The sequence below is a fragment of the Pongo abelii genome, chromosome 8 (genome assembly GCF_028885655.2).
Source record: "Pongo abelii isolate AG06213 chromosome 8, NHGRI_mPonAbe1-v2.0_pri, whole genome shotgun sequence".
Classification (NCBI taxonomy): Eukaryota; Metazoa; Chordata; class Mammalia; order Primates; family Hominidae; genus Pongo; species Pongo abelii.
In genome coordinates, this window is record NC_071993.2 from 62,264,701 (window position 1) to 62,288,007 (window position 23,307).

At 36.0% G+C, this 23,307-nt stretch overlaps 1 protein-coding gene and 1 long non-coding RNA gene across 15 annotated transcripts in view; both read right to left on the minus strand.

The window, feature by feature from the left end:
- The window catches only part of NRG3 (neuregulin 3), a 1,113,017-nt gene that overhangs the window by 997,297 nt on the left and 92,413 nt on the right, over positions 1-23,307 (minus strand). The window lies entirely within an intron of this gene.
- On the minus strand, positions 502-21,705 carry LOC134762047 (uncharacterized). The gene is made up of 2 exons (XR_010141534.1): positions 2,574-21,705; positions 502-1,508 (listed from the first exon to the last, which is right to left on the minus strand). It is a non-coding gene; the product is annotated as an uncharacterized LOC134762047 (long non-coding RNA).

The following is a 23,307-nucleotide window of genomic DNA, read 5'->3' on the forward strand; positions in this document are numbered from 1 at the left end:
GGTCCTCTTTTCTTCACCATCTATATCTTTTCCTAGGTGATCTTATACTAGAGGTCTACACACTAACTCTAACTATCTATAGACTGATAACACTTTTGCTTTAATCTCCAACTCTATACTTAGCAAGTTCACTTAGTTTTCTAACGTGCATCTCCAACAGAACCCTTAATTTTCCACAATCCAAAAAAACTCTCCGTACTCGAAGTCTCCCAGTGTAGTCAATGACAATATCCTATTCCTATAGCCAGAAATAAGGGTTATCTTTGATTAGTCCATTTTCCCTCACCCCATCTAATATATTCAGATGTCCTATTTGATTAATTCTACCCCCACAATATACAGAGAGTGTAATTTCATTTCTGCTCTAACCACCCTAGTCCATTCCACTATAATGCCTCACTTGCGTTACTTCAACAGTCTCCTAACTGGCCTCCCACCCTTAACTCTGTTCTTCTACCCAGCCTTTCCTTATGCAACAACAAAGGTTTTTCTTTTCCTTAAAAAAAAAAAAAAAAGTACATCCGGGTTTGGAAATCCATCATTGATTTACCATTGCACTTAAATAGAACCTGCATTCCTTAATGTGGGCTGCTAAGACCACAAGTTCTCTGCTTCTTATCAGCCTTCTAATAATAAAAAAAGCACTTATGTCTACTTACTGTTATATCCTATATAACACACACTTATCTGGGAAGAGACAGGACTCTACCACGAACACTATACACAAAACACTAACTCAGGGCCCATTATAACACTGTACAACTCATGGCATATCAAATATTCTCTAGGCACCCTGACTCTCAGGACAAGCTGAGCTCTATGTATTGGATTGATATCCCATTTCTTTCACTGCATTTAATTAAGAGGGACTGGACAAAGCTTCCTGATTCATTTGATAGGGAAAATAGGTAGGCATTAGCAATAATAATAACAATAACTATGAAAACAACAAAAACCACCACTAAGAGCCATCTGTTCCTCTAATCTGGGAAAATATATCAAAGTAGGGCATACTTAATGAGTAAATCTTGGTTTCCTCACATTTCTTACTTACATAGGGAGGGCAGCGAGAGGCCTTAACATAGCTTTCAGAGCCTTATTTGAACTGAGTTCAGATCTTATCTTTACAAATTAACTTGCTCCATGGTAGTGGAGCTGGGCTAACTCATACGACCTCTAGACCATTTACTTAAGAAAGCAGGATAGCAATACTTATTTCAGAGCATTTCTGTAAATTAAACATCAAAACACTACACTATCACCCTTGGATATGGTCAATATATTGAAATGCATTTTGGTTTTTTCTTTGTTTTCCTAGTTTATTAAATCTGCCATTTTAACCCAAATATTGTCTTAGAAATTACTTACTATATGAGATTATTCTCCAACAATAACCAAAAAGTGAATCTTGTATCTTGATTCTTAGACACCTTTGCTCAGTATTGTTGGTCATGACAATCTAAGAATGTCAGGATGGTAGAAAATATGGATATGCATAGCACCAATCTCTGGACAAAATATATCAAAAACATTTCAATGAGCTTCCTTTAATAAAACAAATATTTTTCACTTACTTTCCCCATCCATGAAAGGCAGCTAAATTTCTTTGGATATCAAAGCTCTAAGATAAATTTAACAAGTGACTTCAAAGAGCTCATTATTAGTAGCTTCTAATAATTTCCTAGTCACATTTTTTGCTCTCTCAATTGTAACTCATATATCATTTTACCAGTGTCATTCATATTGATCAACAATGCTCTTATCCAATTCCAAAGAACATTTAATCAAATTTTAACTACATTACATACCCTCCAAAAGCCATTTTGTCATTTGCCATTAGCTAGCATTTTTACACACTCTTGAATGTCATTTCTCACATCAGGTTGATTTGCCTATTTATACTGGATTGTATCACTATAGCAGTCATTGTTTCTAAAAGTTACAAAATGGGATATCGTGTTAAAAAATAAAGGTTTTATTTCTGTCAGATAATTTGTTCTTAAAAATAGGCCAGGCGTGGTGGCTCACGCCTGTCATCCCAGAACTTTGGAAGGCTGAGGCAGGCGGATCACCTGAGGTCAGGAGTTCGAGACCAGCCTGGCCAACAAGGCGAAACCATGTCTCTACTAAAAATACAAAAATTATCTGGGTGTGGTGGCGTGCGCCTATAGTCCCAACTACTTGGGAGGCTGAGGCAGAATTGCTTAAACCTGGGAGGCAGAGGTTGCTGTGAGCCGAAATCACGTCACTGCACTCCAGCCTAGGCAACAAGAGCTAGCAGAGCAAGACTCCCTCTTAGAAAATAAAATACACACACACACACTATGGCATTTATACAGGGTAATATAGTTTTCAAAGTTATATGTGCTATTTTTTTAAACACACAATGATGCTGTAACTATGCAATAGTAGAAATTTTATATGAAAGGTTGTGGAATCCCAGCACTTTGGGAGGCCAAGGTGGGAGGATTACTTAAGTTCAGGAGTTCAAGTTCAGCCTGGGAAATGTAATGAGTACTTGTCTCTACAAATTATAAAATAAAATAAAATTAGCTGGGAATGGTGGAGCGCACCTGTAGTCAGAAGGCTGAGGCAGGAGGATCACTTTAGCCCAGTAGATCAAGATGGTAATGATCATGCCACTGTGCTCTCGTCTGGGTGACAGAGCAAGACTGTCTCAAAAAAATTAAAATAAAATAAAAAATTCAAATGAATAAGACATTGTGCCAATGAATTTATATTTTTCCTTCCATACAAATAATTAAAAGTCATGGTAAGTAGAGTAACCTTTATTTCCAAGTATCATTTTAATTTTGAAAGTTTTAAGGTTTTATTTGCAAAATATCATTACATAAACACAGGCGTCATTTCCACTGGATTTTTCATATTTGATTAAAATGATTTTGAGTATTCTAAGTTTTCATGATTTGTACTAAATTTTTCATTTTAAACTTTTGCCTGAAATTGACACTGTTGCTAATTTGTCAATATTTTTCTCAATGTTTTCACTATTTACATTTTGAAATCCTTCAGCTGAACTAAAACATACCTCTACATTTTTAAATTCATAATTTTTTCTTTTTAATAATATATCAGTTAATTTTAAGGGCACTAGTATTACATTTACTAAAATGTTGCAGCTGCAAATTTGATAATGTTCTTTCTGAAAAACAGCCTAATTTTGCAGCCTGAAACTTGACTGAAAAATCTCAATACTTTTATTCATGATAGAAAAATAATTCCTGGCTTCATCTCACAATTAACTAATAATTATGTTAATATGAAATAAACTGTGCCCTTTCTTTACAGTGATGATCAAAGTGATCCTCCCAGGCCAAAAAATCAAATAAGAAGTTAATTTTAAAAAGACAAAACAAGCCATTCTACTCAGTGGGCATCTTCAGTGTACTCCCTCTACTAATTGGCTCTCTGGCACTGTGACTTACCACTTGTTGCAGTAATTTTTGCAAAGTGTGAAATGACTGATACAGATTTATGCAAATATACCTATGCTACGTTATGGTATATATTATGCCCTTCTGTTTCATTCTACTCTATTTTCCTTTATCAAAGGCTAATTGTGATCCACAAAATTGATTTGATGACCCACTCATGTGGGTGATTCATGCTATATGACACAATGCAGGATAAAGAGAAGCATCGAAAATTCACACACTTAAAACTTGGGCATATCCTATTGAAAGTATCTGCATTACTCACAACACAATCTCTGTCACTACTTCATCTTCCTCTGCCTGCTTCCTACTCACTTTTCAATTATATCCCCAAAGGTAATTTCTCATCTCTCTCCTTGCATTAATAATCACTCATGGAATTAGGAGTTCTTACAATAAGGAGAGACATGTTTAAGAATTGCTGGGATGTGTTAGAAATATCATTGATAGCGATTATAGACTTAAGTGATTGCAGATTTGAAATTGGTGAGAATTACAGGCCGAGTTTGGAGTTGAAAAATAAGAACAACACCATCCAGTGAACATCTCTGAAGATGAGCTTGGGCCACTTTGGCCATCATGGCTTGGCCTAGGTCACTTTCAGAAGAGCCTATCCAGCAGCAGTGGAAAACCCTCCAGCTGAGATGGTAAAGCATATTGGATAAGAAAATAAGCTCTGGAAACAGACTTTCTGAGTTCAAATCCCTTCCTAGTTGCATTAATGTTGTGCTCAGTCTCCATAACAACTTTAAAAGTGGTTATTAACAACACTTGTCTCAAAGGATTGTTTAGTGAATTAACCTGAAAGCCCTTAGAACAGTATTGGCTCATGGAAAGCACACAATGGATGTTAACTATTATTGTATTTATCTTCCTGTTCTCTTGTCCCTTCCCTGATATGTCTACATACATGTGTAAATCTTTGCATACCGTGTTTCCTTTATATTATCTGGGCATTGTAACGTATCTCCTCTAAAGCCTTTGCTGTTTATGAAAAACATATTTTGAAAATACCCTTTTGTATTTTTTCACTGTTTCTTTTCTCCTGTTATTAGCACATATTTTATAATGTTACCTCCAGAAGGAATTTGCAGTTAACATATTTTATTACTTATCCTTTTGAGTCTTTTTGTTTATGTATAATAATACAACAGACAGGCTGCCCTGGAATGCATCTATCTCTATATCTATCTGTCTCGATAGATACAATAGGAATTTCCAAGAAAATATATTCAAGATGCCTTTGAAACATAGAAGATATTGCAAACATTTATGTCTGTGGAAAGAGTCACAGAAAACAAGATATTTAAACTGCCTCTTGAAGAGTGAAAAGGAGTTTGGCAAACAGGAAGGAAGCTCATGAGGTATCACAGGATTTTAAGAAGAAAAAAGTTCATATTTGGCTTTTATGAGAAAATTTTGGAAACAATCTGGAGAAAAGTTTGGAAGGAGTGAGGCTGAAAACAGAGATACCATTTGGAAACTGACCATAACATTTCAAGTGGAATATCAAGTTTCTAAATTAAGGGCATGATGCAAATAGGGAAGGAAGGATTACAATTAAGATGGATAAATTAATAACAGTGGTAATAGTATATGGGAGCAGATTGTAAAGAAGAATGTAGATAAACGATTTTGAGTGTACTGGTGATTATTAATGTGATTCTATTAGTTTCCTGTTGCTACTATGACAAAGTACCACAACCTTCAGTGGCTTAAAATAACAAAATTTTATTATCTTGCAATTCTGGAGGTTAGAAGTTCAAAAATGGTCTCTCTGAGTTAATGTCATGGTACCAAAAAGGTTGATTCTTTCAGGGGACTCTGAAGGGAGAATCTTTCCCTGCTTTTTAGTGGCTGCCTATATTCCTTAGCTTGGGGTCCTCCTCCTTTTTCAAAGTGACTCATTCCTATCTCTGCTTCCATTATCACCTTGCCACCTTCTCTTCTTCTTTGAACCTTCTTTATTTCTTTTCAAAAAAACAACTGTGATTGTAGCAGTTCACCAGGATGATCCAGGATAATCTCCCAATATCAAGATCCTTAATCACATGTTTAAATTGTTTTAGCATTAAAAGGAAACATTCACAAGTTTTGGGGATCAGGATGTGGACATATTTGAAGGGCCATTATTTAATCTACAACAGTTATAAACTGAGATTGAGTAAAACAAGAAAGATACTAAGCTTAACTGAGCTGTACAACATTTTAGGTGCCTTTATACATGGAAGAACGTATTTCTACAGGAGGAAAAAATACTTTAAATTAGATTATGATACCCTTGGTGAAGACAATGTAAATTCACGGCTACATTAATAGCACTTAGTGTGGTGCCTGGAACACAGTAGGTAGTAATTACTTTGTCATACAAGAAATTATAAAAAAAGAGAACCAATATATCAACATTCATCCTTTAAAAGTTAATGCTAAGATTTAGGTGTCAAATTGCATCACACAAAAATACATTCCAAAAGAAAACAGTCTGGCACCTAAAAGAACAAATGTCTAAATATGAGTAATTTGTGTATTAGCAATTTTGAAGCCCATCCATCAGAGAAAGCATCCCCAAGATAAAGAGGGGTGTGCTGTGAACACCATTGTGTAAGGCCATCAATATTTAAGAAAAGGAGCAACTGCTGTGCATTCTAGGTATTCTAGAACAATTTTTATTTTAATTACTCAGTTTTATCGTCTGATATTCCTAGCCAAATGTTTGGTTCAGTTAATATGATCACAGACTCTGTGTTCATTTATTTCCAGACATGGACAGAGTATTGGAGTGCCAGTGAATTTACAAGCAATTTAGCACTTTCCCCTGGTGTGGTACATCTGTGTCCAACAGGTCTGAGAGCCGAAACCCATCAGCATCTCCACCTAACCATGGACACAGTCTACATAGCCCTCCTGACTCACTGCCCGAGACTCAGGGAAACACGGTTTTAAAATCACTAAGACGCCAGTCCTTTCATAGTGATGATATACAACAGTGTTACACGGGCTAAGGCTATGCTTCTTCCTAAGTCATAATTCATCATTATGTTAAGCTCAAATTGTTCATTTATTGTTAAGTTATGAAACTGTATTCCCAAAATTCATATGTTGAAACACTAACTCCCAGAATCTCAGAATGTGACTGTATTTGGAGACAGGTCCTCTAAAGAGGTGATTAAGTAAAAATGAGGCTCTTAGGGTGGGCCCTAATCCAAACTTACTGGTGTTCTTGTAAGAAGAGGAAATTTGTAGGCAAAAAAGAACTGCCATGGATGCTCAGGTGCAAAGGAAAGATCACGTGGGAACAGAGACAGAAGATGGCCACCTGCAATCCAAGAAGAGAGGCTCAGGCCTGCTGAAACTTGATCCTGAATTTCTAGTCTCCTAACCATGAGAAAATACATTTTTGTTATCTGTGGTATTTTGTTATGGCAGCCCCAGAAAACTAATACAGATTTTGGTACCACGATGTGGGATGCTATAGAACTGAACACCTAAAAATGTGGAAGCAGCTTTAGAAGTAATGAGTAGAGGCTGTGAGAGGTTTGAGGCACAGATTAGAGGAAGCTTAGATTGCCTTGAACAAACTGTCTGTAAAATCATGGACATTAAATGTGCTTGCTGCTGTTGTGGCCTCAGGTGAAAATTAGAAATATATTTTTCGACACTAGAGGAAAGACAACACTCACCATAAAATGGCAGACAGATTGGCTGAACTGTGTCCTAGTGTTTTGTGGAAAGTCGAAATTGTAAGTGACAAACCTGGGTATTCAGCTGAAATAATTTCTGAGCAAAGTGTTGAAGGTACAGTCTAGTTTCTCCTTACTGCTTATAGTAAACTGCAAGAGGAGAGAGATTATTGAAGAAGAAATTGTTAAGCAAAAAGCAACCAGAACTTGAATATTTGAATAATTATCAGCTTATTCCTATTGAAAAAAAATTAAAAAGTATGTTTTGGAAAGAAAACCAAGAATGTAGCTGGACAATTACTCCATAAAGAAATTATGGATGTGACTCATAGATCTAATCACTTATCTCAGCAGAAGCCAGGAATAAATATGGGCTTATATCAGCAGAAACACTGTCGGCTTGGACTAAAGGGGACAGACATAGCCCCAAATAAATAAAGGCTATTGGAATACTGGAATTCTACAGGATGGGAGAATTCTATAGCCATTTAATCGAGTTAAACGGCTGTAAACATATGTTATCCATCATCAAGGAAGTGAAAGAATGACCCCAGAAGCTATTCAGAGATTGGCGGGACTGCCACTCTCACCATGGGCCCAGGTCTGGTGGGAGGATGGAAAGCCAAGGATGTCTCTTTCTTGATTTCAGAATGAGGGGCACCTCCTTAGCTTCAGTGGACCAGGCTGCCACTTCCCAGGATGACAGAGACAGGACTGTCACTCAAGGCATCAGAAGACGATGCTATTTCCCAGGGCTAAGGCAACATTGCTGTCCCGGTGGACCCACAAAGCAGAGCCACCACCCCAGTGGGCCTGGAACGCAGGGCATTAAGCCAAACAGGATTACTACTGAGCCTTAATATCTAATGGAATTTAGTCTGTTACGTTTGAAACTTGCTAGGGATCTATGATTCCTTTCTTCTTTCATATTTATTCCTTTTGGAATGAGAATTTTCAACCTATTCCTGTCTTAGCAATGGATTTTCAATATATGGAACTTGTACTATTTTACAAGTTCACAGCTGGAGTGAAATTTTGCTTCAGGATGAATCATACCTCAAGTCTCTCATCATACTTGATTTAGATAATATTTACATGAGTTTTGGAAGTTAGAATTGATGCTGAAATGGGTAAAGATTTTGGACTGTTGGGATTAGGGTGAATGTATTTTGCATATGAGAAGGACAGGGATTTTGGAGATCCAAAAGTCAAACGTTACGGATTTATGCTCCCTTCATGCATACATTGAAGTCCCAACCATCCATAACTCAGAATGTGACTGTATTTAGAGCAAGAGCAAGAGGTGATTAACTTAAAATGAAGTCCTTCGAGTGGGTCCTAATCCAATGAGACTGATGTCTTTATAAGAAATATGGACACACAAGAACATGCCAGAGATGTGTGTGCACAAAAGAAAAGATCATGTGAGGACATAGCAAGAAGGTGGCCATCTGCAGGCCAAGGCAGAGGTCCTCAGAAGAAACTACATCTTCCAACAACTTGCTCTTGAACTTCTAGCCTCCAGAATTGTGAGAAAAGAAATTTCTGTTATTTAAAGCACCCATTATATGATATTTTGTAAGGAAGTCCTTGCAAACTAACATAAGCAGCTTGCCCTTGAGCTAACAAATGAAAATTCTGAAAACTGAGACAGATTCCATTTTGTATATAGTGTCTGTGCCTTCTTATGGAAAATTATTGCCTTGCCCCTCTTCTTAAAATAAAGATTACTTTCTTTTTCATTCTTAAAATATAGCATCTCAAAGTCATGGTTTAAATAGTAATGTTGGAAGTAGTTGGTAAATCATTGTCTTTTTTTATTTGTTCAGTTTATAAGTTACTTTTACTCTTATCATCTGACTCCCCCAAAAGCCATGTGTGATGAAAGGCATTACAGATATAATAATACGCTCATTAACTGACAAGAAGACTGTTTCTAAAGTTAGCTAACTTGCCCAAATTTACACATGTAATAATTGGCAGAATAAAATCTCCGATCCAAGTGTTCCAATTCCAGTCCACTGAACTTCAATAATTCATGATCAACCAAAAAAAAATCTCCAACTCCTACAAAGTACAAAGAAGCTTGAATTCTTTATCGAGATACAATTAAAGATTTGGGAAGGAGACAAAATGTTTTATATTCAAATGGAATAGATAAGTGAATGAGATCACATCCTTACTCATTTACCTATAAAATTCGTGAAACACCATGAAAGGCGATGAGGAAGTGGGGCAAAATAATGACGACTAACCTTTTTAGTAAGGGCTGGCTGGTTAACCCTTTGGCCTATGTTTACCTGTGGTCTTCTTGATTTTTTGTTCCTATATTCACTCTGAACTTGGGTGGCCGGTTTTTAAAATGCACAGACAAAGCTAGACTGATTGCCTGAGTGACTGACTATAACCTGGGTTAAACTGTCTATTAATTTATTTAAAATTTTCACTTCTGATCTGGTAAAACCCATTAGAGCTGTCTTGAATGAAATACAAGTAATTTTGTAAATCCGTAATGCAGTTGCAAATGTGGCTCCTGTGTGTGTTCATGCATGCATGTGAGTCTGCGTGTATATGACTCCCTGGGGATGGCTCAGGTTGTATTTACTTTGACTCTGCTATCAAAACATTTTGATGTAAGCTCTTATTATAAATCAAATTACTACCTACATTTGACATTGCTGAAAATAAAAACCAACAATCTAAACAAAAGGAAATTAAGTGGGACAATCTAAACAAAAAGAAAACTAAGTGGGACAAATTACAGGACAGAGGGCTGTTACCAAGATATATTTCATACTGCCTAGGCTTGCATTTCTCTTCATTTGAAACAGTTCCTTCATAGCTCTCTAGCAATGTGTGCACAATGCCTCCCAAAAATGCTCCCATTAGATATGAGCAAGATTTTAGAATTTCCTTTTTTGTTATATTGTTGTTAGGGTGGAAGCCATAACCTCTACAATATTTCACATAGAGACTCTGTGGAGGAAATCAGAGACAACATTGACGCAAAGTTACCTGGGGTTCCTGAATTCAGACAGGAAATTTTTAAAAATACATTATGGCTGGATGCTACAAAACATAAGATGCTGGGCCAGGCATGGTGGCTCATACCTATAATCCCAACGTTTTTGGAGACTGAGGCAAGAGGATCCCTTGAGGCCAGCAGTTTGAGACAAACCTAAGTGACACAGCGAGACCCTATCTCTAAAAACAAATGAAAGAAAAAAGAAAGATGCAAATATATATATATGATGTTAAGAGTTTACGAAAATAAGATCACTGTGTTAATGCTCTGATGACAATACCTAACTTTATCTTCCTATTATTTGTTTCTTCTTATCCAGGAGTATGTATAGAGAAATATACTATGGATTCAAGGATGAACTGGGAGGAGGCTATAAACGACGCTACAGTGTGGTTAAAAACAAACTTTCTTTTTCAGAAAAAAAAAATTTGCCCTGTTGGGTTGTCTTTGCCTTAACCTCTTGGCTACCTTGAAGCAAAGAAGCTGTCCAAGGTCCTGAAAGTTATAGAATGGTTTGGCATGGCTCTTCGATGTGCTTCTCAAAGCAATAGCATAAATCTTAAGAATTATGCCCTAATAAAGGGCAATATTCACACCATTGAAGGAATTTATGGATAATTAACTAGTTCCTTCCCTTTAAGATATCACACTCTCAAAATCTATAACCTGTTGTCCCCTCATCCATATATCCATATTTTCTTAATACAGAAGATACTAGAGGCTGGGAGGGGTAAGGGGAACAGAGGGATAGGGAGAGATTTGTTAAATAATACACAATTACAGCTACATAAGAGGAAAAAGTTCTAGCATTCTATAGCACTATAGGATCACTGTACTTAATGATAATATATAGCTTCAAATAGCTAGAAGGAGGATATTTAAAGTTTCCAACAGAAAGAAATAACAAATGTTTGAAATGATGAAAATACTAATTGCCCTGATCTGATACATTACATGTATCAAAACATCAAAATATCACTATGTACCCCACAAAATGTACAATTATTAAGTATAAATAAAAAATAAAAAGTAAAAGAAAAAGTGATGTACTATTTGCTTTGATGTCCTCTAGCTTATTTGATCCCCATAATAACTCTCTGAAATAAAAAATTGCATTTCTATTTTTACTTTCTCCATTGTATAAATGGAAAAACTAAGACTCAAATAGTATGAGGATAAGAACACAAAATTATTATGTTTGTAGACCAGAAACCAACTTTCAAAACCACAGAGTGTTTTCATTTAGAAAATAGATTATATGGTACCATAATGTGGTTTGTTTTAATTAATGACAAGGAGTATTTTGGAAAACATAGTAAACCATGGTACTAGTAAAAACAAGATAAACACACCCACTGATTAGCTCAATACAACAGAAGGTTATCATGTGTTTGAAATTCAATATAATTTTGCTGTTTTTCACAAGTGATTAACTCAGCCAACAAAGAACAAAATTGTCTACTTTAAGCCTATAAAATAATAAATATGAAATACATTGCTTGAGTTTGTCAACTTCTTTTGTCCACTGATTTGATGAATATTTTTAAAGAATGTAACATATGTCAAGCATGATCTAGTTGCCAGAGAAAGAACAATAAGATTATCAAAACCCAGCTTTGAGGAGCATACACGGCTTACTGCAGTGGACAGACATGAAATAAATAGCTACCCTACAACATGGAAGTGAGAAATACAGGTCTAAAGATTGTTACAAGAGTATGAGGAAGGAAATACCTCATTCAATCTGGGAAGTCACCAGAGGCTGCAAGTGTGCAATCTTTCAAATTTTAATGCAGTGCCTGACCATTTATAAGAACAAAGAAATTACAAAAATTACTGCGATAGCATCTATTGCTTACTTCATTTCCACTGTAGCATAACCATTGTTGTATTTGTGCTAAACTTCTGGGTACTCTGAAATACCTAGAAACTGGGATTATGAGTCAAGTGTAAATAGCACATTATGAGGAAGGAAAAATACCTTGAGATATGCCTAAAGAAGATTTGTGTGTAAGTGTCTGTATATGAGTTTATCAGATGCTCTTCATTTTTATTTTGTGTAACATCTGCATTAAAAACAAACAGGCATCCAGATAGACTAATCTTCACCTTCCTATAGAATTTAATGTCCAGTAGAAATTAGCTCACATCCAAGAAAGAAATAATTGTGTGTAGTATTGCACATTCATACCAAAGAGATCTCTTGCTCTGGATGCCTTAGAACAATAAATTTGGCGTTTCTTCATTTGGGTGACAGTTTATCTGCTCTATTTTATTCTGCACTAAAATTATCCCTTGTAAAAATGGTGTGTCATGTCATGTTCTTTGAAAAACCCAACAAAAATGTATTTCTTTTCATTGATGAAAAATATCTTAGCAATCTATCCTAGAGTCTAGAACTGAGAATCTAGGAAATGTAAACATTTTCCTCTTTGTTGAACCTTCTAGGCTAGAAATGTACACAGTGTCTTTCTATTTCCAGCATCTAGCATAAAGTCTGTTACATAATAAAAGCTCGAGAAATGTTAGATGAATGAAGAAGGGGTGGAAAGGACAGAAAGAGGGAGGCCAGCCTATTTTACTAGTCGGTGGAGTGCCCACATTCCAGCAGGCCATACCTTTATAGATCCTATTAGCTAATCTCCAGCAACCAAAGGGCTTTCTCTCTCTTTTAGGAGCCACTTTCTTTCCACATACAGAAGCAATTACCAACCAATGGTGTGTGTTATAAATACCCAACTACCTCACCCCTCAAGTGGGTATATTAGTTTACTATTACTAATGTAAGGGATTAACATAAACTTAGTGGTAAATTAAAACAATACAAATATCTTCTATTTCTGAAAGTATAAAATCTAAAATGTGTCTAATTGGGCTAAAATCAGGTTGTAACAGAGTTAAATTCCTTCTGAAATTTCAAGAAAAGATTCTGTTTCCTTGTCTTTCCAGCTCTAGAGGTCTCCTCTGTTTCTCAGCTTATAGCCCCCTTCCTTCCAAGCCAACCACAGCTTCAAATCTATCTCCGAATTTCACCATCTGTTTTCTTCTTCCTCATTTAAAGGACCCTTGTGATTATATTGGGAGCACTTGGATAATGCAAGATATTCTCTTTATCTTAAGGCCAGCTGATTAGTGACCTTAAATACATGTGAAATCTTAATTTTCCCTTGACATGTAACATAACATAGTCTTAGGCTCTGGAGATTAGGGCATGGTTGTCTTCAGAAGGCCATGATTCTCTCTACAAGAGTAGGTTCCATCTGAGGCCACTGCTGTACACTGATCCACAATTTCCTGGTGTGATTAGCCTCTAGTTGCACACAGTGTTTATCTTCTTGATAATGATATTTTAATTTGTGGCCTACCTTTCCCTTTTCCCCATCTCACTTTCCCACTCATTGCTGGTGCTTCCAGGAATCACCTCCCAAGTGATTTACTTGCACTCAAACCCTCATCTTAGGATATAATTCTGCGAAAACCCAGACTGAGACACCTGCCATGATAAATGTCATGCATTACCATGGGATGGATGGATGGATGGATGGATAGATAGATAGATAGACAGATAGATAGATAGATAGATAGATAGATAGATAGATAGATGTTACACAATTGTATGAGCTCATATAATATTCTCTGATGTATTTGTTTGCATTGTCCTCTCAACTACTGATATAGGGGATTGTTTCTATCACATTTTTTATTTGTCTCTGAGATCCTGGCATTGCAGTAGGCAAACAGTAGAGGTACTGGCACCTTGGATAAAACAAGTTTTATGTTTTCATTGTATTTTATGTTTTTCTTTTTTTTTTCAAAGCCTTTCCAGTGTTCTTCATTGCTGTGTGTAGAGCTATATGTCCACAAGACCGTGCTCCAATGTTTTCTCATTGTTTCCAATGAGATACTAAAACTGAAGGCTTACCAGATTAGGCCTGCCCAACTTAACTTACTCTGCCTTGTTTTAATCACTTGCTTTCAGTTGATTTTAAGACGTATGTAGCTAAAAGTCAGGTGGCTAAACAAGTTTAACTAAACTCCCACTAGCTTCCTTATACATAATATCTCTAATATATATGTCACCATGGTAACAATTACTTAAGTTGTTTTTCAGGAACTTAGACTTAGTTCTCATCCAGTTCAAGCCACTGAGACCACTGACCCTTCAAATGGGCCTGTGTGAGTGTAGATGGGTGACTTTTTGATGTCAGAGGGCCAAAAACTCCACCCTCAGATTATGCTAATTACATAATTTGTGAATATGCATCCTATGAAGAACCATGAAGCTTGACTATGCTTGTGCAGATCATCGATTGCTTCATATTTTCTTACTCTCAATCACCTTTCCCCATGTCTTGGACCACCTTTCTCCTTTATCCCATAAAGAGCCCTATAACTCCATTATCGGGGAGGAGGATTTTAGAGCTGCTTTCCCACCTCTTTGTTGCTCTACTTATTGTCTAAAACTTATTCTCCATGACAAAATTGTTGTCTCAGTGATTGGCTTACTATGCCACAGTCATAACAAGCCTGGCTCGGTATAAAAATCTTGTGTCATCCTTAAATTTTTCCTCTGTATGTAATATGTCTTTTTTTCTCTGGTTGTTTTTAAGATTGTTTCTTCAGCATGGTACTGGTACAAAAACAGACACATAGATCAATGGAGCAGAATAGAGAAGCCAGAAATAAGACTGCACACCTACAACTATCTGATCTTCAATAAACCTGACAAAAACAAGCAATGGGGAAAGGACACCCTATTCAATAAACGGTGCTGGGATAACTGGCTAGCCATATGCACAAGATTAAAACTGGACCCATTCCACATACCATACACAAAAACTAACTCAAGATGGGTTAAAGACTTAAATGTAAAACCCAAAATTATAAAAACCCTGGAAGACAACCTAGGCAATGTCATTCAGGACACAGGCATGGACAAAAATTTAATGAGGAAGATGCCAAAAGCAATTGCAACACAAGCAAAAATTGACAAATGGGATCTAATTAAACTAAAGAGCTTCTGCACAGCAAAATAAACTATCAACAGAATAAACAGACAACCTACAGAATGTGAGAAAATTTTTGCAAACTATGCATCTGACAAAGGTCTAATATCTAGCATCTGTAAGGAACTTAAACACATTTAAAAGAAAAAAAACAACCCCATAAAAAAGTGGGCAAAGGACATAACAGACATTTTTCAAAAGAAGACATATATGCAGTAACAATCATATACAAAAAAGCTCAACATCACTAATTATGAGAGAAATGCAAATAAAAACTGCAATGAGATACCATCTAATACCAGTCAGAATGGTTATTACTAAAAAGTCAAAAAATAACAGATGCTGTCAAGGTTGCAGAGTAAAAGGAACACTTTTACACTATTGGTAGGAGTGCAAATTAGTTCAGCCATTGTGGAAGACAGTGTGGCAACTCCTCGAAGATTTAGAACCAGAAATATTATTTGACCCAACAATCCCATTACTGGGTATATGCCCAAAGGAATATAAATCATTCTATTATAAAGCCATATGTATGCATATGTTCATTTCAGCCCCATTCACAATAGCAAAACATGGAATCAGTCTAAATGTCCATCAGTGATAGACTGGATAAAGAAAATGTGGTACACATACACCGTGGAATATTACACAACTATTAGAAAACTGAGATCATGTCCTTTGCAGGGACATGGATGAAGCTGGAGGCCACTATCTTTAGCAATTAGCACAGGAACAGAAAACTAAATGCTGCATGTTCTCACCTATATGTGGAAGCTAAATGATGGACACATAGAGGGGAACAACACACACTGGGGCCTTTCAGGGGTGAAGGGTAGGAGGAGGGAGAGGATCAGGAAAAACAACTAAGTACCCACTAGGCTTAATACCTGGGGGTATGAAATAATCTGTAAAACAAAGCCCCATGACACAAGTTTACCTATGTAACAAACCTGCACTTGTACCTCTGAACTTAAAAGTTAAAAAAAGATTGTTTTTTAAAATTAAATTAAATTACATTTTATTAATGATACAATTAAATTAAAATCATTGGTTTGAAACAATTTGATTATGATGTTCCTTTGTATGGTTTCCTTCCAATTTCTTGTGCTTGTGGTTCATTGAGCTCCTTGAAAAAAATCAACCATTATTGATTCATTTTTTTTTCTGTCCTCCCTCTCTTCATTAAGAGTTACAATTACACTTATAATAGGATGTTTGAAGTTGCCCCACAGCTCACTAATGTCCCATTCATTCTTTATTTTTTCTCTGTGTTTCATCATCTATTAGTTTTATTTCATGATAGTTTCTATTACTTTATTTTAAATAATTATTTTCCAATTCACTAACCTTTTTTGTAGTCTCTAATCTGACATTAATCTCATCTAGTATATTTTTTATTTCAAACAGTATTTTTTCATTTCTAGGCATTTGACTTGGTTATATTTTTATGTCTTCTTTGTACTTAATTTTTGAACATAGGATATGTAGTCTTAATAACTATTTTACTGTTCTTGTCTGCTGTTGCTGTTCTGGATTTATCTTGATGCATGTTTTGTCTCAATATGGATCATATTTCCCCACTTTTGCATACTTGGTTAGTTTTGATTGGGCACCAGGCATTGTGAATTTTACTATGTAGGATGCTTGATATTTACTTTTGTATTTCTATAGATATTCTTTAATTTCCTTCATAGAATGTACTTACATTACTTGAAAATAATCTATATCCTTTATTTTTTGCTTTACAACTTTGGACGTGGTATTCAAACAGTGTTAGTCTATGCCTAATTAGTCTCCACAACTAAGGCATGACACCCTGAGTACTATCCAAGGTCCTGATGATTATGAAATTTCCAGTCTGACAGCTAGGAACAGGCACTATCCCTGGCCCAGTGTGAGTGTCAGGTATTGTTCCCACTAACCATTTTGGGTAGTTATTTCCCAAACGTAGTAATTTCCTCACCTGCATGTGCTGTGCAGCCCTCTACTAAATACCCAAAGCATCCCTTTACATATTGCTTCTATCACATGTCTATGCTTCTGTCATAATGTATCTCCCTACAGATCTTTTGAGACTTTTCTCTGGACAAATCTCTTCTCTCCAGTACTTTGTCCTGTGCATTCTAGCCACCATGGTCTCCCTGCAGTTTCAGCTTTATCTCCTTTTCAAGCTCACCAGGCTCCACCTGGGTTCTCCTCCCTGTGCTACACATTGGAAACTGTCTTAAAGCAGTAGGCTGGCACAATCATATGACTTTCCTCATTTGTTTCCTACCTCAACATCACTGTACTTCATTGTGTGATGTTCAGTATCTTGAAAACCTTTGCTTCATATATTCTGTCCATTTATTACTTTTTTGCTGTCTCATTCAGAAGGTCTCTTTTACTCCAACTGGGCCAGAAGTGTAAGTTCCTGTCATCATAGTCGATCTTTTCCATTACTTATTAAATAACAGATGTTTTCACTCTATTTTCTAAATTTCCATATTATAAATACAAGTCTTTATCAGTGGTAAACAATACTTTACATCTCAACTCTTAGAAATTCGCCACTCACCTTTACAACATCTTCTATACCACCCATATGCCAAGACCTCTGCTCACCTTAATAAGCTATTTCATACCAATATGTCCAACAGAGAGAAGTATCAAATCTGACTTGATATAAAAAGAGAAATATTTACCAAGAAGCGCATGAAGCTTAAGCCTCGGGGCTCTTCACTTGCATAGGCATGATACTTAATGTTGTGTTCTTTTTTTCTTTTTAGATGGAGTGTTTGCTCTTGTTGCCTAGGCTGGAGTGCAATGGCACAATCTCAGCTCACTGCAACCTCCACCTCCCAGATTCAAGTGATTCTCCTATCTCAGCCTACCAAGTGGCTGGAATTACAGGGGCCCACCACCATGCCCAACTAATTTTTGTATTTTTAGTAGAGACAGGGTCTCACCATGTTGCCCAGGCTGGACTCGAACTCCTGGTATCAGGCAATCCAGCCGCCTTGACCTCCCAAAGTGCTGGGATTACAGGCATGAGTCACCACGCCCAGCCAATGTTGTGTTCTTAATTTTGTATTGTTATTCTTAAAGTGTGCCTCCTAAATTGTATGAGGTTTGAGCCCCACCAAACTTAAATTTTCCCTGGATAGAAGGATTGTACTCAGATGAGATATGCAGTTTTGGAAGTTTGACTCTCCATACCTTGGTCTAGCATATTTTTTTCACACACACCACACACATACACACACACACACACACAAATATTTCTGGCTTCGCCATGCCCCTGTTCTACATATCATTCAACATATGGTGGGTTCACAAAATACTTAATTTGCAAATAAAAAATGCTAACCCATGGCATCAAATATCTAATATAGATTGAATTTGCAATATGGAAATAATAGAGAATTACACTGCAAACCACCTTTTTGCCATTGTAAAATTACAGAATCAATTAAAAAACTGCTAACGTTAAAGTTAAGAAAAAGAATCTTTTACTCTATAAACCTGGTTGAAATGAATCATAGGTCTTGTTGTTGCAATTATTTTGCACTTCACTACCTTTAACACTGGTTATATCTAGAGGGATAATTACTCAGAGAGCCAGTAACAAATAACATCTCTCTGACATGTTGATTTACCAGTAATTGCCAGGTACATACACATTTACTATGCTATATGCACAAAAATAACAGCACTTCCTTCCTCACTGCCTATTTTACTTTTCCTCTGTTCCTGTAAAAGGCTACAGAAGTATTAACAGATGATCTATAAAAGTTACTTTTAAAGTATCTTCAAACTGGGTCTTGGAAAATAGCCTCAGCACCCTTAATAGGTACAAACATTATCACTAGCTTAAATGTAAGAAACAGGTTTTTATTGAGAATCTACTATATGTCTCACACTACAATAGAGGCAATATTTAAATTGGAGTCTCCTCTAAAAAATCTCCTTCTAGCAGTAAAGATAGACAGCTAAAAAAAAATAGTGCAATATCTTGTGACAAATGTTGGAATGAAATCTCTATGAAGAGATTGAGTGAAAATGGGCATTGGAATACAAGACTCTACTTTTGTAAATACATGCACAGATACACACAGAAGTGCATGTGCACACACACACACACACACACACACACACACACACTCAAAATGTCCAGACATGAGAGAAATCAGCAGGTATAATTAAGTTGCCTCAACCTAGCAACAGGCAAATGTGGAATGATTTACTTTTTCTAGTACCTGATACTATATGTGCTTTCTGAATTATCAGCACCTGGTGAACTGGTGACGGGAAAGGTAACTTACTCTTGTCAACTACAAGTATCAGGCTTATAATTTTTTCTGGTCATGCTGGATTTTTTTGTGTGTCATTTTCCATTTTAAAATGAAATGTCAGCTCAGACTAGAAATGCCTCAAGGAGCCTGTTTCCTCTTTCTCTCTCTCTCTGCTCCCCCTGCTCGTCCCTCCTGTCTACACCAGTAAGAAAGCCAGATGTGGTTGTGTCAGTGTGTCAGTGTGTGGGAAGGCACAGTGGACCTATTGACTTTAGGGGCAACAAGACATTGATTTGCATTTGTAGGTCTTATTACTTACAGCTGTTATTTTGTTTTTTGCTTTTGTTTCTCTAACACATGCTGGTTATTGGTTCCTTCTATGTTTCAGGCCTCCGAAAGCAGCTCCCTCAGGACATATTGGTTGCTCTTCACTGCTCTGCTAGTGGTGGCAGGGGAGACAGGAAAACTTTGTTCAGGTCCCTGACACAGAAGATCCAGCAAAAGCACGGTCGTGTCCTTCTCTTGCCCCTCATAATCTGTTCAACACTGCTCCACTGTTGACAGGAGACCTGGCAAGATGGCTTCAGTCAGAGACCTTACATGACCTATTCTTAACCCACAGGAAACTCAGGTTATCCTTGCAGCTGTGACACTTCCACCAACCAGGGCTACTCTAATCTGGCCCCTCTGCACTCTAGACCTAACAACCTCGCCTCACTTCGTCTTCCCTGCAAGGGCTGTTAGTCTGATTCTGCCTCAGCACATCTCCAAAGAGATAAGCACCTGTCTCAGAACGAGAAGAGAAGGTGCAGATGCGTAAACAGAAAACTGAGAGATACTGGAGTCAAAAATCACCCTCTTTAGATTCTATTCTATTCTCCCCAAGAATTTAACTTTTTCCAAGCTCTTCTATGACATTTGTGGCCTGAGGTAAGAGTAACAATGGAAGCCCACATAAATCTTAGTGTTTAAAAGTAGTAAGTCAGGACACCAAAGTTGTTAAATAAAGTATGCTCTATTCCCCTTACTTGGAAATACCACTACATAAAGACCCAAAATGCCAGTTTTAAGTTCAAGCATTCTCAGAGTTCCTGCCAAAACGCGGCAGCTGGAAGAGGGGTGCCCAGTCCCCCAATGTCAGAGCTGTGCAAGAGGAACAAAAAGGGAGGTGACATCTCACTTTCTCACTCTCATCCCTCAGTTTCAACTTGCCTGGCAAGTAGTGTAATACACCCCTAAGTGGACCACCCAGTCCCAAGTCCAAATTCTTCCCATCACTTTCACTCTCCCCTGCCCACAGTCATGCCTTAGAGTGATTGATTAGGACACAGTTTAATTCTTGGGGAGAACAGAGTCTAAAGAGGATGGTTGTCCACTCACTGATTGGCATTTAGCCAACGAGAATCCTGTAAGAGGCCTACCAGGCCCTGGGAGGCTTGAGGCAGTCGCTCGGGCTCCAAGCATTTGTTACTCTCCTTGCCCAAAACAAAAGCAGAGCCTGCCCAAATGCAGGGCACAGAGCAGGGGCCTCTCTTTCCACTGACATTCTGTGGTTATTAATCAAAATGAGAAAACTACTAGGAAAATAAAACTAAAACTAAGGTTGATGTTGCCAGGCAATAATGCTTCATAGTGCATTGCAGGCATAATATATTTATATGCATATCCATAAACATAATAAAGAAGGAGTGCTGCCAAGAGCAAGTCCAAGTACACTGGTAAACACAATATTGTGGATGGTCTCAATTCCCCTAACAAGTCTTTCTGATTGGAAATTTAAGCATACAGCCATATGCAGTCAAAAGAGACATATAAAATGGCTCAGAAATTGTAGAAAGAATAGGAAATGAAGACAAAGAAAGCTATTCCATTTAAACAACATGGAAAATTCTTCTACCTAAACACTATGAAAGACATTAACTTTTATGGAACTAAAAATTTAGCTTCCAAACACATAAATGGGAAAAAAATCAAGAATATGAAAAGAAATTGACACACTCACTATTACAGTTGGATAATCTAACTTTCTAAGAAATCAACAGACTATATAAGCATAAATAAAAATATAGAGAATATATTTAATGCAATTAATAATTTGATCTAATATGCATATGACTTTTCACCCACCACACTGAAAATACATACTTTTTTCAAACACATATAGAACATTACCTAAAATAACAGTGTAGCAGGACACAAAGGAAATCTCAGAATATTTCTAAAGTTAACAAAATGTCCCATTCACAATTATGAAATAAAATTCAACATTCGTAAAAAATGAAAGAAAAAAAACCTATACAATAATAAAATAAAAAACATAAGGGAAAAATTTTAAGATAAATCTTGTGTTAAAAACTTGGATAAAATAAATATTATCAGGGAAATCACAGACTACTTATACAAAAACAAAAATCAGCAATAAAACTTAACACCTATGAATTATAGATGATATTGTATTCAAAGGAAAATTTATAGCTACAAATATATGATTCATAATGAACACTAGGGACCTATTAAAATATAAATATATCAAAACATAAAGTTATAAATAATTAGTAAAATATAAAACCTTATGTGTATAAAATAGAAAAGTTTTTAAAATAATGTTCTTGAAAAGACAAACATGTTCAATTAATTTCATAACATATCTCCTATTAAAAGCAATAAAGAGAGAGAACAAATATAAAACAAATAGCATGAAAAAGGACAAAGCTATAGATAAAATTTGTATTTATTAATGATGTCATATATATATGATTTTATTAAAATATTACTTGCAGTATAAACAATTTCATACAAGTACAACTAACAATCTAAAAGATAGGACTAATTTCCTAGGAAAAGCTACATGGCCAAAACTGGGTCAAAGAGAATTATCTAAACAGTAAAATAACCACTGAGAAAATTGGTATACTAGTGAGATTACTTGAAGAAATCAAGCCTGCACTGATGTACAGGTAGACCCTATCAGACTTCATGTCTTGATCATTCTTATATTAGGAAATCTGTTTTCAAGGGTAGAAAATAGAAAGGAGTAATGGCTCACACCTGTAATCCCAGCACTTTTGGAGTCCAAGGTGGTAGGACTGCTTGAGCCCAAGAGTTCAAGACCAGCCTGGGCAACAAAGCAAGACTCCCATTTCTACAAAAAAATATAAATAAATAAATAGAAGAACAGAAAATATAAGAAAAATCAACTCATCTGACAGAGCCAGCTTAACTCTGATACTAAAACCAGAAACAAGAGGATAAGGCAGTGAAAGGTAGGCCATTTTTACTCATTAGAAAAAGGTTATATTATACATACATAATATCATATATACACACATATTACATTTATATATAAAATAAATTTATTAAAAATTTAGTAGCATACTAAAAGAACATATTATGACAAGGTAGTGCTTTTATCAGAAATTCAGGGATAAAGAGTTCAACATTTAGCTGTATATTAATGTAAATCAATTCATTAATTGATATAAAAAGTAAATTACCTTTGAATGTGTTGAAAAACATTTATAAAATTCAAACTCAATTCCTTATTAAAAGCTCTTAGTACAAGAAAAAACATGAAAAAACTACTTAAATTGATAAAAGTTATCCATCACCAAGGTAAAGTATACATTATACTAAATGTTCAGAAAAAAGTCAGCATTTCCATTAACGTTCAAAACAATACAAGGTTTTCCCCATCATCTTATCTTATTCAATACTGTCCTGAATACCTACACCAAATAATAATAATAATAATAATATAGAAATAAGAAATAAGAGTTAGGAAGATTAGAAGAAAGAAACAACACTGTCTTTATTTTTGTCTTAGAATATCAAAGACTATCAACTCACAACTCTTAGGACACACACCAA